Source organism: Chelonia mydas, chromosome 13 (assembly GCF_015237465.2).
Source record: "Chelonia mydas isolate rCheMyd1 chromosome 13, rCheMyd1.pri.v2, whole genome shotgun sequence".
Lineage (NCBI taxonomy): Eukaryota > Metazoa > Chordata > Testudines > Cheloniidae > Chelonia > Chelonia mydas.
Window position 1 is genome coordinate 27,431,202 of NC_051253.2, and position 12,184 is coordinate 27,443,385.

General features: G+C 46.7%; 1 long non-coding RNA gene across 1 annotated transcript; it reads right to left on the reverse strand.

Moving 5' to 3' along the window:
• Positions 1 to 508: 508 nt before the first annotated feature.
• LOC122462735 lies at positions 509 to 10,200 on the reverse strand. Its single transcript, XR_006285481.1, has 4 exons — positions 10,084 to 10,200; positions 4,072 to 4,248; positions 2,185 to 2,312; positions 509 to 2,087 (listed from the first exon to the last, which is right to left on the reverse strand). It is a non-coding gene; the product is annotated as an uncharacterized LOC122462735 (long non-coding RNA).
• Positions 10,201 to 12,184: the final 1,984 nt, after the last annotated feature.

Consider the following 12,184-nt stretch of genomic DNA (forward strand, 5'->3'; position numbering starts at 1 on the left):
CTTTTGGAAGTATTATGAAAAGGACACTGCAGACTTTGGTATTGTTCAACCAAAATTACTCCATATTCACTTCAAGAGCCAGTCTTTGTTTCTGTGAGAAGAGTTCTCTCCACCTTATGAGAATACACCTCTCATGTGACGAAGAGAGACAGCAGAAACAGCAGATATCTTTATCACACTGCTCCAGGGCAAGCTAGTCCTACCTTCCCTTCTGCATAGTAATGCAATTACAGCTGTGCTGTTAACTGATTTCTCAGTTCACGGAGTTCTAATACAAAGAATACAAATTCAGGTTGAGTTGAACCTAAAACCAAGGTTTTGGGTGTCTCTTTCATTTATGATAAATTGAAGAGTTGTTTGGGGGAGGATGGGAGTAAAATGAAGTGTTGCATTGAACCCAAAACAGGATAAAGATTTAAAATAAAATAAAAAATCTAAGGAAAGAGGGCTAAATACCCAAGAGCCACAAATGAGTGAGGCAAGTGCCCTAACCACCGAGTTATTGGTTGAAGGTGCTCCTCTGCCTCCTCCTGTTTGGCGAAGCTACCCAAACAATTGGTTGCTGAAGCCATACAGTGGATTAGTATTGAACTCACAAATAGCTGTTGTCAGCTTTAAGTGGCCTTGTTTTGGTAAATGAGTTACTCAAAAAAGTTTCACCCAGCTGTAACCCATAATTCTTTTCTTCCCATCTCCTACCAGTAGAGTTGGCCAGAAAGTGGAATTTGGAGGTGATGAATTGCCAAAAGGCTCTTACCCTAATCCCCCATAAACTCAGCAATGCAATACCCAAACTATGCTGGATGCAGTACTAGAAGTTGGTTTATCAGACTAGAATTCCATAACTGCACTGATTATTATTTCAAGCTTTCGACGGGATATACTAGGTCTTTGAAAATCTCTTCAATGGTCAAGCACTCTTTCTTAGTTAGCTAGGGGAAGGGGAAGAACAAGGAAATCTAGCCAAGAAATGTTTGTATGATGTGAAGGTTTATTTTTTGAAGTAGAAATATCAGAAAGAAAAACAAACAAAAACATCCACTTTCCATTGGTCAGTATCATTCTTACACCTGAATCATAGACCTTCTGCTACTAGCTACAATACTTCCCCTAAAGGAACAAGTCTTTCAACAAGTGCTTAAGACTAGCAGAGGGATGGGACATCCCTAACAGCAAAGTTAATGGTTACAAATTCAGTCTAAATTCTGCTTTTAGCCTATCAAGGATAGCAGTGTTCTAGGGGAAAGTCTTCTGTTGCGTTCTGCTGAAAGTACAGGCCTCTGCTTACTCCCTTGCTACTTGGCTAACACCTTAGCAGGAGGGCAAGCGGAACTGATAAGTCAATTTAGTACTACACCAAGTACAGTCTTTACCCCGGTATAAAATTCCTCTTTAAACTTGCTAGAATAGTTAGACTACATCCTTTTGTATTTTCTCTTTAGGTACTTCATACGCAAGTGCATCATGGTCACAGAAGCCCTGGTCTCAGAAAGCTACTCCAGCATGGCTATTTGAACACAGTGATGTTTAGGCACATTGCCAAAGTCAGTCACCATAGTTTGCAGGAGTCGTCTCGTCACCCAGAGCTGCCTTTCCAGTGCAAGCCACACATGGTATGGGGTTGAGTGATTAAAGCCACAAGGACATTGCCATTACATGGATGTGGCAGTGGTGAACAGATGTGTTACTCAAGTCCTTACATGGAGGTATCTGCAGGCTAGTCCCGACTCCTCTTCCACCTGGTCAGCTTCCTGAAAGGTAGCAGAAGCTTTGACCATTGGTGAGACTAATCCCACAAGCCAAAAGAGGTGGGTGTTATGCTTCAGATATACCAGCAGCTCATCCATGTATTTTTCGGCCATGGCCATCTTCTCTTGGCTCTGGATCAGGATATTGCTGGACACATCCTGGAAGGACCTGGCAGCAGAGAAGGAAGCATGAAGCTCTGCAACATTGCAATAGGCCCATTTCATCTTGTCCTGAATGCTGAAGGGAAGGGCTTGGATCATAGACTCTAGGCTCAGAAAGGTGTCCTGCAGCTGCTGCGTGATCTTGTGGGACATGACAAGAGCCAAAGATTCCATCTTCTGGAAGGAAGCAGATTAAGAGAGGTTGAGTGGGGTCATTATGTATAACGAGGTAAAGGTTGTCTCCCAACCAAGCCAGAACCCAGTAACCTGGTACCTCAAGCTCTGTACAGCGGGTCTACATTCCCTTTTGGAAGATTCCTGCTCCAATCCACCAACGTTAGGATGGCCAGGAAAAAGTTGCACCGAAAGCTTATGATCAACTCCCTGCTTCACAGAATCAACCTGGAGGGGGAAGAGCCATAGATCTTGGAATTAGGTAGGAAAGGTTCTATGCCAATGACTAAGATCAGATGGAGACAACAGGTTATGAAGCAGCCAACATCAGCACAATGGGAAGACTGAAAAGTAGCAAGAGCAAAGGTGTCCATCACCCCCGCTCTCCTGCCAGTAATAGCTCACCTTACCTGATCACTCTCGTTACAGTGTGTGTGGTAACACCCATTGTTTCATGTTCTCTGTGTATATAAATCTCCCCACTGTATTTTCGACTGAATGCATCCGATGAAGTGAGCTGTAGCTCACGAAAGCTTATGCTCAATAAATTTGTTAGTCTAAGGTGCCACAAGTCCTCTTTCTTTTTTCATCAGAATCGAGTTGATCATACTAAACTTTGCTCTCCAGCAGCAGTGCTGGCAATTCCAAGAAGCTAAGTTGTCGAATGAAGCATTTTGCTCAACCCAAAGTGAAATGGTTTGCTTTAGAGAATTTAATGGTGTTTAAGATAGAAGTTGAACTGAAAAAATACATTTTTCAGTTCAAGACAACTTTTGTTTCAAGAGGGTCAAAGTGAAACATTTTGACATGAACTCAAAATTGTCTACATCTGCAAAGTGTTCCCAAATCTGTCCTCCCACCCCCACCATTATTAGTTTTTCTGGGGGACAAAAGTCTCACCAGCTGTAGACCTAAATTATAGAAGCAGCACAGCATCAGGGACATATTATATGAAGCCAGTCAGGATACACAGAGTTAATGCTTCCTCCAAGTTTGCCCCTCTCTCCTCAGACATCCTGTGGCTCAGACTCATTGCCTTTATTATAAATCTTGAGTCAGATCACGCCACATTTAAAATAGCTTATCCCTATCACCCTGTATGGAGTTTAAATGTTCTCAAGATGGTTTTGTCACTTGCAGGTCCTGCTGTAATGTGAGCAGAAACACACCAGACTCCCAGGATTTGAGTAGAGAGCAGTCCGCTACCAAGAAGTCCCTCGCTTTATGTTCCTTCTACAACATGTTCTGGCCGTCTCCGGTGGATCAAATCTCAGTTCAACTCAACAGCTGCCTCAGTGTCTAGTGGAACCAGCCTAGCATGGGTGTCTCCTTACAGACAGGCTGGTGTGCTATTCCATCCCCCATTTGTGAAAGCACTTACCACCAGCTTCCCATTTGTAGCTGACAGCAGCCTCTCCCCAGAAAGGTTTGGCATCCCTCCCAGACTGTGCTAGGACCTTAGCGGTAGATGGGACGCAGCAGACAGTTACATGGTACTCTTCCCAACTCTGTAAATCCATCAGCTCAGGGTGGGGTATTCTGATTGCCTGTCCCAAGGTGTCAAAGTGCATTGACAAGCTAAAGAGAATCCCCATGCAGGGCTTTAAGCATGGTGCACTCAGAGCATCACCCAGGCAAACTCAAAAAGTGGCATTCATACCCCACTGGAGTCCCTGGAGAAACTCCCCTTGGCTTGGTGGGGCCAGGCTGTGACTGGAGGCTGTGTACTCACCGCCTGTGTCTTTGTTTAGATTGCCATTGCAGCAGAGCGTGAAAAAACCACAGACAGCAGTATATGTATCTCATGGATACTTTAAGTGACACTAGTCTGCTCCCATGCAATGCACTGGGGTTAACTGGTCTGAAGGAGACTGAAAGCAATCGACATCAAGCTTTCGCATGTGAAGAGGAGATGCTGCCATCTCCACACTCCCATGGACATGGCTGCCAGTGACCAGAGATACCAAGCGTTCTATAGTGTACTCACTCAGAAGGTTCGAGTCAACAGCAGACTGCCATTTCAGCCATGGTCTTCACCCCTCTCTCTGCCACACCACACACAGATCTGATGCAGGGGTGCCTCTTTGGTGGAAGAGTAGGCCATGTACACCATGTTGTAGGTAGAGCGGACCAAGGGAAGACTGGCCACTCGGCTCACCACTTTCTAAGAGTGCCAGAAGGAAAGGGAGAAGTCAGGCTGACAAGAGACTGTTAGTACTGAGTTAGACCTACCTGCCTTCCCCTTCATATTATCAAGAGACTCCTCCCGCTACCCCCAAACATGCTCTGGGGGAGGAGTCAGGCTGCAAATAGCAAGAGCTAAGCAGCACTTCAGCTGCCTCTGGAGACAGCTAAGTGGGGTAATATGCCCAGCCCCCTGGCCTCAGGGCATGTTGCAGAAGCCATCCCTTAGCACAGAGTTGTGCTCCAGAGCACCTCTCATTTTCAGAGTGAAGCTCGCCATCTAGCACTTACGGTTGGGAAGGAAGTCCTTGCAACATGAACCAAGCATAAGGCAATGGCAGTGACGCCTGTCAGTTTGCAGACAGCCGGAAGCCAATAGCTCTGAGGTATATTTACACTGACCTAGTGGTCTCAGATGGGAGACCAGCAGAATCTAGGGCCCACTGCCTAGATATCGGGAAAGCTGAAGATTCTGTAACTTCTATAGAGCAAAAAGAATGAGGAGTACTTGTGGCACCTTAGATTCTTTTTGCTGATACAGACTAACGCGGCTAGTACTCTGAAACCTGTTCTATAGAGCAGTTATACACTTTCAATACTCAAAGTGTTGCTGGGATTTTTGGGAACTGAAAGTGTTGAGACAGCATTAAATAAATTGAATTTAAACAAAGTAACCGGGGATTACTGCACTGCCTGAATTCAGTAAGAAAATGGATACAATAAATAGCCCTTTAATGAGAAGAAGCTGCTGCAGAGTTTCCAGCCTAGCACACCAGAAGTTCGAGAGCCTGCTGTAGCACTGAAGTCCAGCTTGCTGCTGCATGTATAGGGGATTGACCACACACAGGATGGACTGGAAACCTGGAGTGAAGTATCACCTCTAAGTAGCAGCAGTGCCTCATACATAGCACATTGTTCAGAGTTAGGCCAGCAACTGTCTTCTAGAAACCTGGAGCAGGTTTGTTTGATCAGCGCACAAAGATACCACCTTCCCTTTGGTGGATGAGTGAATGCAGCTCTGGATCCAACCTAGCCATGGTGGTGACTAGGACCACATGGCTGTCCCAAGTTATACTGATGCACTTGGAAGCTCATGAGTGCAGATCCAAACCCACCTGTTACTCCTGTCCCCTGCTTTCTGGGGGATCTAATTTGGATATGGATAGAGCCCTCTTTAATGTTTTTAATGAAGTAAATACTAATTGAAACTGCGTGATCATGGGAGACTAACTTTGCAGATATAGACTGGAGGATGAGTGCTAGTAATAATAATAGGGCTCAGATTTTCCTAGATGCGATAGCTGATGGATTCCTTCATCAAGTAGTTGCTGAACTGACTAGAGGGGATGCCATTTTAGATTTGGTTTTGGTGAGTAGTGAGGACCTCATAGAAGAAATGGTTGTAGGGGACAATCTCGGTTCAAGTGATCATGAACTAATTCAGTTCAAACTGAACAGAAGGATAAACAAAAATAAATCTGCGACTAGGGTTTTTGATTTCAAAAGGGCTGACTCAAAAATTAAGGAAATTAGTTAGGGAAGTGGATTGGACTGAAGAACTTATGGATCTAAAGGCAGAGGAGGCCTGGGAACACTAAGTCAATGCTGCAGAAGCTTTCGGAAGCCTGCAACCCAAGAAAGGGGAAAAAATTCATAGGCAGGAGTTATAGACCAAGCATCTCAGAGAGGTGATTAAGAAAAAGCGGAAAGCATACAGGGAGTGGAAGATGGGAGGGATCAGCAAGGAAAGCTACCTTATTGAGGTCAGAACACGTAGGGATAAAGTGAGACAGGCTAAAAGTCAAGTAGAGTTGGACCTTGCAAAGGGAATTAAAACCAATAGTAAAAGGTTCTATAGCCATATAAATAAGAAGAAAACAAAGTGGGACCGCTAAGCGCTGAGGATGGAGTGGAGGCTAAGGATAATCTAGGCATGGCCCAATATCGAAACAAATACTTTGCCTCAGTCTTTAATAAGGCTAATGAGGATCTTAGGGATAATGGTAGCATGACAAATGGGAACGAGGATATGGAGGTAGAAGTGAAACTCGAACAGCTTAATCGGACTAAATCGGGGGGCCCAGATAATCTTCATCCAAGAATATTAAAGTAATTGGCACATGAAATTGCAAGCCCATTAGCAAGAATTTTTAATGAATCTGTAAACTCAGGGGTTGTACCGTATGATTGGAGAATTGCTAACATAGGTCCTATTTTTAACAAAGGGGAAAAAAAATGATCCGGGTAACTCAAGGCCTTTAGCTTGACATCTGTAGTATGCAAGGTCTTGGAAAAAATTTGGAAGGAGAAAGTAGTTAAGGACATTTAAGTCAATGGTAAATGGGACAAAATACAACATGGTTTTATAAAAGGTAGATCGTGCCAAACCAACCTGATCTCCTTCTTTGAGAAGGTAACACATTTTTTAGACAAAGGAAATGTAATGGATCTAATTTACCTAGATTTCAGTAAGGCGTTTGATACCGTGCCACATGGGGAATTATTAGTTAAATTGGAGAAGATGGGGATCAATATGAAAATTGAAAGGTGGATAAGGAATTGGTTAACAGGGAGACTACAGTGGGTCATACTCAAAGGTGAACTGTCAGGCTGGAGGGAGCTTACCAGTGGAGTTCCTCAGGGATCAGTTTTGGGACCAGTCTTATTTAATCTTTTTATTACTGACCTCGGCACAAAAAAGTGGGAGTGTGCTAATAAAGTCTGCGGATGACACAAAGCTGGGAGGTATTGCCAATTTAGAGAGAGACCAGGATATCACACAGGAAGATCTGGATGACCTTGTAAACTGGAGTAATAGTAATAGGATGAAATTTAATAGTGAGAAGTGTAAGGTCATGCATTTAGGGATTAATAACAAGAATTTTAGTTATAAGCTGGGGACACATCAATTAGAAGTAACGGAGGAGGAGAAGGACCTTGGAGTATTGGTTTATCACAGGATGACTGTGAGCCGCCAATGTGATATAAAAGCTAATGCGGTCTTGGGATGCATCAGGCGAGGTATTTCCAGTAGAGATAAGGAGGTTTTAGTACCGTTATACAAGGCACTGGTGAGACCTCATCTGGAATATTGTGTGCAGTTCTGGTCACCCATGTTTAAGAAAGGTGAATTCAAACTGGAACAGGTACAGAGAAGGGCTACTAGGATGATCCGAGGAATGGAAAACCTGTCTTATGAAAGGAGACTCAAGGAGCTTGGCTTGTTTAGCCTAATCAAAAGAAGGCTGAGGGGAGATATGATTGCTCTCTATAAATATATCAGAGGGATAAATACCGGAGAGGGAGAGGAATTATTTAAGCTCAGCACCAACATGGACACAAGAACAAATGGGTATAAACTGGTCATCGGGAAGTTTAGACTTGAAATTAGACGAAGGTTTCTAACCATCAGAGGGGTGAAGTTTTGGAATAGCCTTCCAAGGGAAGTAGTGGGGGCAAAAGACCTATCTGGCTTCAAGATTAAACTAGATAAGTTTATGGAGGAGATGGTATGATGGGATAACATGTTTTTGGCAATTAATTGATCTTTAAATATTCATGGTAAATAGGCCCAATGGCCTGTGATGGGATGGGATCTGAGTTACTACAGAGAATTCTTTCCTGGGTGTCTGGCTGGGGAATCTTGCCCATATGCTCAGGGTTCAGCTGATCGCCATATTTGGGGTTGGGAAGGAATTTTCCTCCAGGGCAGATTGGAAGAGGCCCTGGGGTTTTTTCGCCTTCCTCTGTAGCATGGGGCACGGGTCACTTGCTGAAGGATTCTCTGCTCCTTGAAGTCTTTAAACCACGATTTGAGGACTTCAATAGCTCAGACAGAGGTGAGAGGTTTATCGCAGGAGTGGGTGGGTGAGATTCTGTGGCCTGCGTTGTGCAGGAGGTCAGACTAGACGATCATAATGGTCCCTTCTGATATTAATATCTATGAATCTATGACTGGTAAGTGTTTCCATCTCTTTATCAGACACTGTGCAGTCCAGTGTAACCGAAAGGCAAGATGGAGAAGTGCAGCAGACTGTCCTCATGTCTGAGCTCATCACTAAGTTCTAGCACTGCCGCTGACTGAAGAGACGAAACCCATGCCAGGCAGGTTTCACTGTTCAGAGAGTGAAGAGCCACAGCAGCTGGTGCTCTCTCAAACAGGATTTCATGGCCCCCTAGGAGTCAAGAGCTCCATTATGCAAGCCCAGAGTGCAGTATGGACACCTCATTGCATCCCTCTCCAGGGGTGCTTTTAGGGACTATGGGTTAGAGTCACAGAGAAACTTCAGTGTGAGGCTGCCGAGTGTCACCATGCCTAACTTTAGGCAACTCGGGGGAAAAAGGTCTGTGGGTTTCACAGAGCCCAAATTCAGCTCCCATACAATGAATGGGGAGAGTCAGACACACCAGAACGTGAGTCACAAGCATGGTGGTTTATGCCACCCTTCCACCTGAGGGGGAGAATATTTGAACAGGGAGCTGCCATCTCACAGAAGAGCTATGGGGTATTGTTAGGCCGAGGTCCCTCAGCCTCTCCTGAGGAAACTGTTCCACTGTGGATAAATAACTTGAAAATGCCATTGGAGCAGGGGGTCGGCAGGTGGGAGACCCAGGATCCAGAGTGCTCTAACCACCAGGTTACACAGTCACTCATGCACCCGCTCTCTGGCCCAGTGATTTTCGTTATTTATTCTCAGTGGAACAGCTACAACAGGAGAGGCGGAGGAAGCCTTCATCGCAGTGCCTCATGGCCAGTGGTTAGGTCACTCACCGAGAGATAGCACTTCCCCATTCAAATCCCTGGTCCCTGAGGTGGGGGAGGGGGGGGGAAGACTTGAACTAGGGGTCTCCCACATCCCAGGTGAGTAGCCAAATCGCCAGGTTAGAATTATGAGGTAGGTGGTTCCTCTCCCCTCCCAGTTTTGTAGAAGCTCACGTATAAGAGCCTGACCTGATAAGCCTGCTCAGAACTCACCCACCGGCTTGGGCCCTGCAGGCAAGGTGGGAGAGGAACGCCTAGCCTCCCCGGTTACTGCAGTGCTCTGGGGCCTCAGCACTGGGACACCTGGCATAGGGCTGCAGTGCACATGCTTAGAGGCAGAAGCTCTCCTTCCCATTTTTTTTCCCTCCTTCAAATACACTCTCTCCTGGTCAAAAGGTTTAGGATGGAAGGAATCACAGGCTCAATGCCAGAGCCAAGTACAATTGCCTCCAGGTAGTGCCCATTTGCCTAACTGCAAAACTGAGCATGTTTACTTGCACATGTCGACACAAATCTTCCCTGGAAAGAGCTGTGCTAGTTGAAGGACAAGTCAGCATTTAGGTGTCACGACAGACATCACCGAGTTCTGACTGATACAGGAAGACTCTGTATGGAAGCAATTTACACCCAGGAAATCTGCATCTTCCAGTTGACAGACAGGCAGGCAATCAGCAGTCGTTTCAACACCCTCTCCCACACGCACTGAAGGTAGATAGATCACATATCCCCCTTTCCTCTTTCCACCCTAAGACACCCTAAGGCTTGCTTTTAGGAAAATTTAGCACCTGAAATCAAGATAAACCTACAACTAGAACTAGCATCTCTTAAGAGTTATTTTGTTATTGAATACACACTGCAAACTGAACCTAGCTTTTAATCCAAGGACAAGACAGATACAAGTTCTATTTAGCCTTTTAACTAGGGCCACTAGGTAGCTTACCTTGGTGAATTGACACAAGTCTCTCAGTAATTGAGAAAGACAAGCTATGTCTCAATTTCAACCAGAAATTCTTAAAACAAAAAACAACCCTAAACCTTAATCGTGCTCATTACCTTTAAAACTCAAACTACTTCTTCTTCTTCGAGTAGAAGTGTCTTCACTCCAGGGATCAGGCCAGTAAGAAACAGAACAACTCACCTCACTTTTTTTTTTCCCCAAGCAGAACCTGTACCTCACCCTCTGTTCTGCCTTTATATACTGGTTAGAGATAGTGTTGTAACAATGGAGGACGTGACTGACAATTCAGGGAAGCAATAAAAAAAAGCCATTGTCTGTCCTGACTCATGAGAGCTGGAACCTGGGTGGGGCATAGGCCTGAGACCCAGGAATGTTGTGATGTGTGGAAGTGAATGGTCATTAACCCATGTGATTCCCACTGGTTCTGCTGGCTCTTTGGTTGACAGTATGCCTACACTGCAGCTGGGAGATGTAATTCCCAGCTCAGGTACTATACACACATTAGCTCTGCTTGAGCTCGTGTAAGCGGGGGAATGGTCCCACTATTGTGGGGAACTTTCCTGGCTTCTGCACTACCCCAATGAAGTGGGCTAGTGAAAGGATCTGAGTCCTCGCTCCCACTTCCTTTACCCAGAGACCTCCCTGCCCTTGAGGACTCCCCTTCCACTCTCCTGTCTGGCAGAGTCCTCATAACCCCGACAAGGCTGGGTCCAGGATTCCTGGGGGGCTCGACCCCCAACCCTGCTGTGGTCACCTAGGACAGGGGCTAGGGTGTCCCCACTCCGGGGTACTCTCTCTGCACTGGGCACTTCTCTGACCCTCTGATCATTTCATACAATTTAAAGTAAATACAAGTTGTTTAATTAACAATTAATTTTTAAAAAGAATAAAGAAAAATGGGAAAGGTTAAAGGAAACCATATCACCCCACTCTGTGGTAGGGAACATTTCAAACAGTGTCCCTGGAACGTCAGGACAGTTCACAGTCTGTTCCTTGTAGGTCCCAGGCCTCCTTCTCAGGCCCTGGCTGTGCTGCAGGGATGCTGCGGGTTGGACACTTGCAATGGTGGTGGCCACACACCTCCAGGCTTTGGGTGGTGGGACCCTTCTTCCCAGCGTCAGCCCCCATCAGGTTAAGATCTCCCTCCCAGTCTGGCCTGCAAGAAACCTTGGCTGGGGGTGTCTTTCTGCCCTGGGCCCTTTGCCCAGGGTCCCCCCCTTGGCTGGCCCCAGTTGCTCACCACACCTGGCTCTGTGGCTGCAGCCCTGCTCCCAGCACAGGATCTGCTCTCCCTGGGCTGTGTCCCTGGCTCTGGGGCTGCAGCTCTGCTCCCGGCGCAGGGTCTGCTCTCCCTGGGCTGTGTCCCTGGCTCTGGGGCTGCAGCTCTGCTCCCAGCACAGGGTCTGCTCTCCCTTGGCTGTGTCTCTGGCTCTGGGGCTGCAGCTCTGCTCCCAGCACAGGGTCTGCTCTCCCTGGGCTGTGTCCCTGGCTCTGTGGCTGCAGCTCTGCTCCCAGCACAGGGTCTGCTCGCTCTGGGCTGCTTCTGTGACTGCTCCCAACTCTGACCTGCTTCCTGGGCTGCTTTTCTGGCCGCTCTGGCTCTGGCACAGCTCTGCTCCCCAGCTCAACCTGCATCCCTGCTTTCTCTTTAGCTCAGCCCCACTCTGTCTGACCCAGGCAATTCCAGCTCACAGGGAGGACAGGACCTCCCTAGCTTCCTGACTCCCTGATTAACCTGCCCGCCCTGTCATTCAGGCTGACCCGGAATATTGGCCTCTCCCCATTGTTCCTGGGGACTGTCAGTCTCAGGGTCCTGATTTCCCATCGACCCTTCCCCTTTTAGTACCAGCAGCTAGCCAACCAGAACACCCCCACTGAATGTTAGTAAGGGGGCAACAGTCCCCTTACATTCGCAATCTAAAATAGCATTGTGGCCGTGGCGGCTCAGGCTGCCTGAGTACGACTGTTGCTTGGCGCCCTGGGTATGTAGTTGGGTGGCCAGCCTGAGCTGTTGCAGCCACACCGCTGCTGAAGCGGAGCTAGCCCATGTATGGCTACCCGAGCTGGGAATCCCACCTCCCAGCTGCCGTACAAACCTGCCCTGAGAGCAGCCGGTTTAATCTTGCCTGCTGCTCGCTAGGACACCACAGAAGTTACAAGAACAGGAGTCCTTGTGGCACCTTAGAGACTAACACA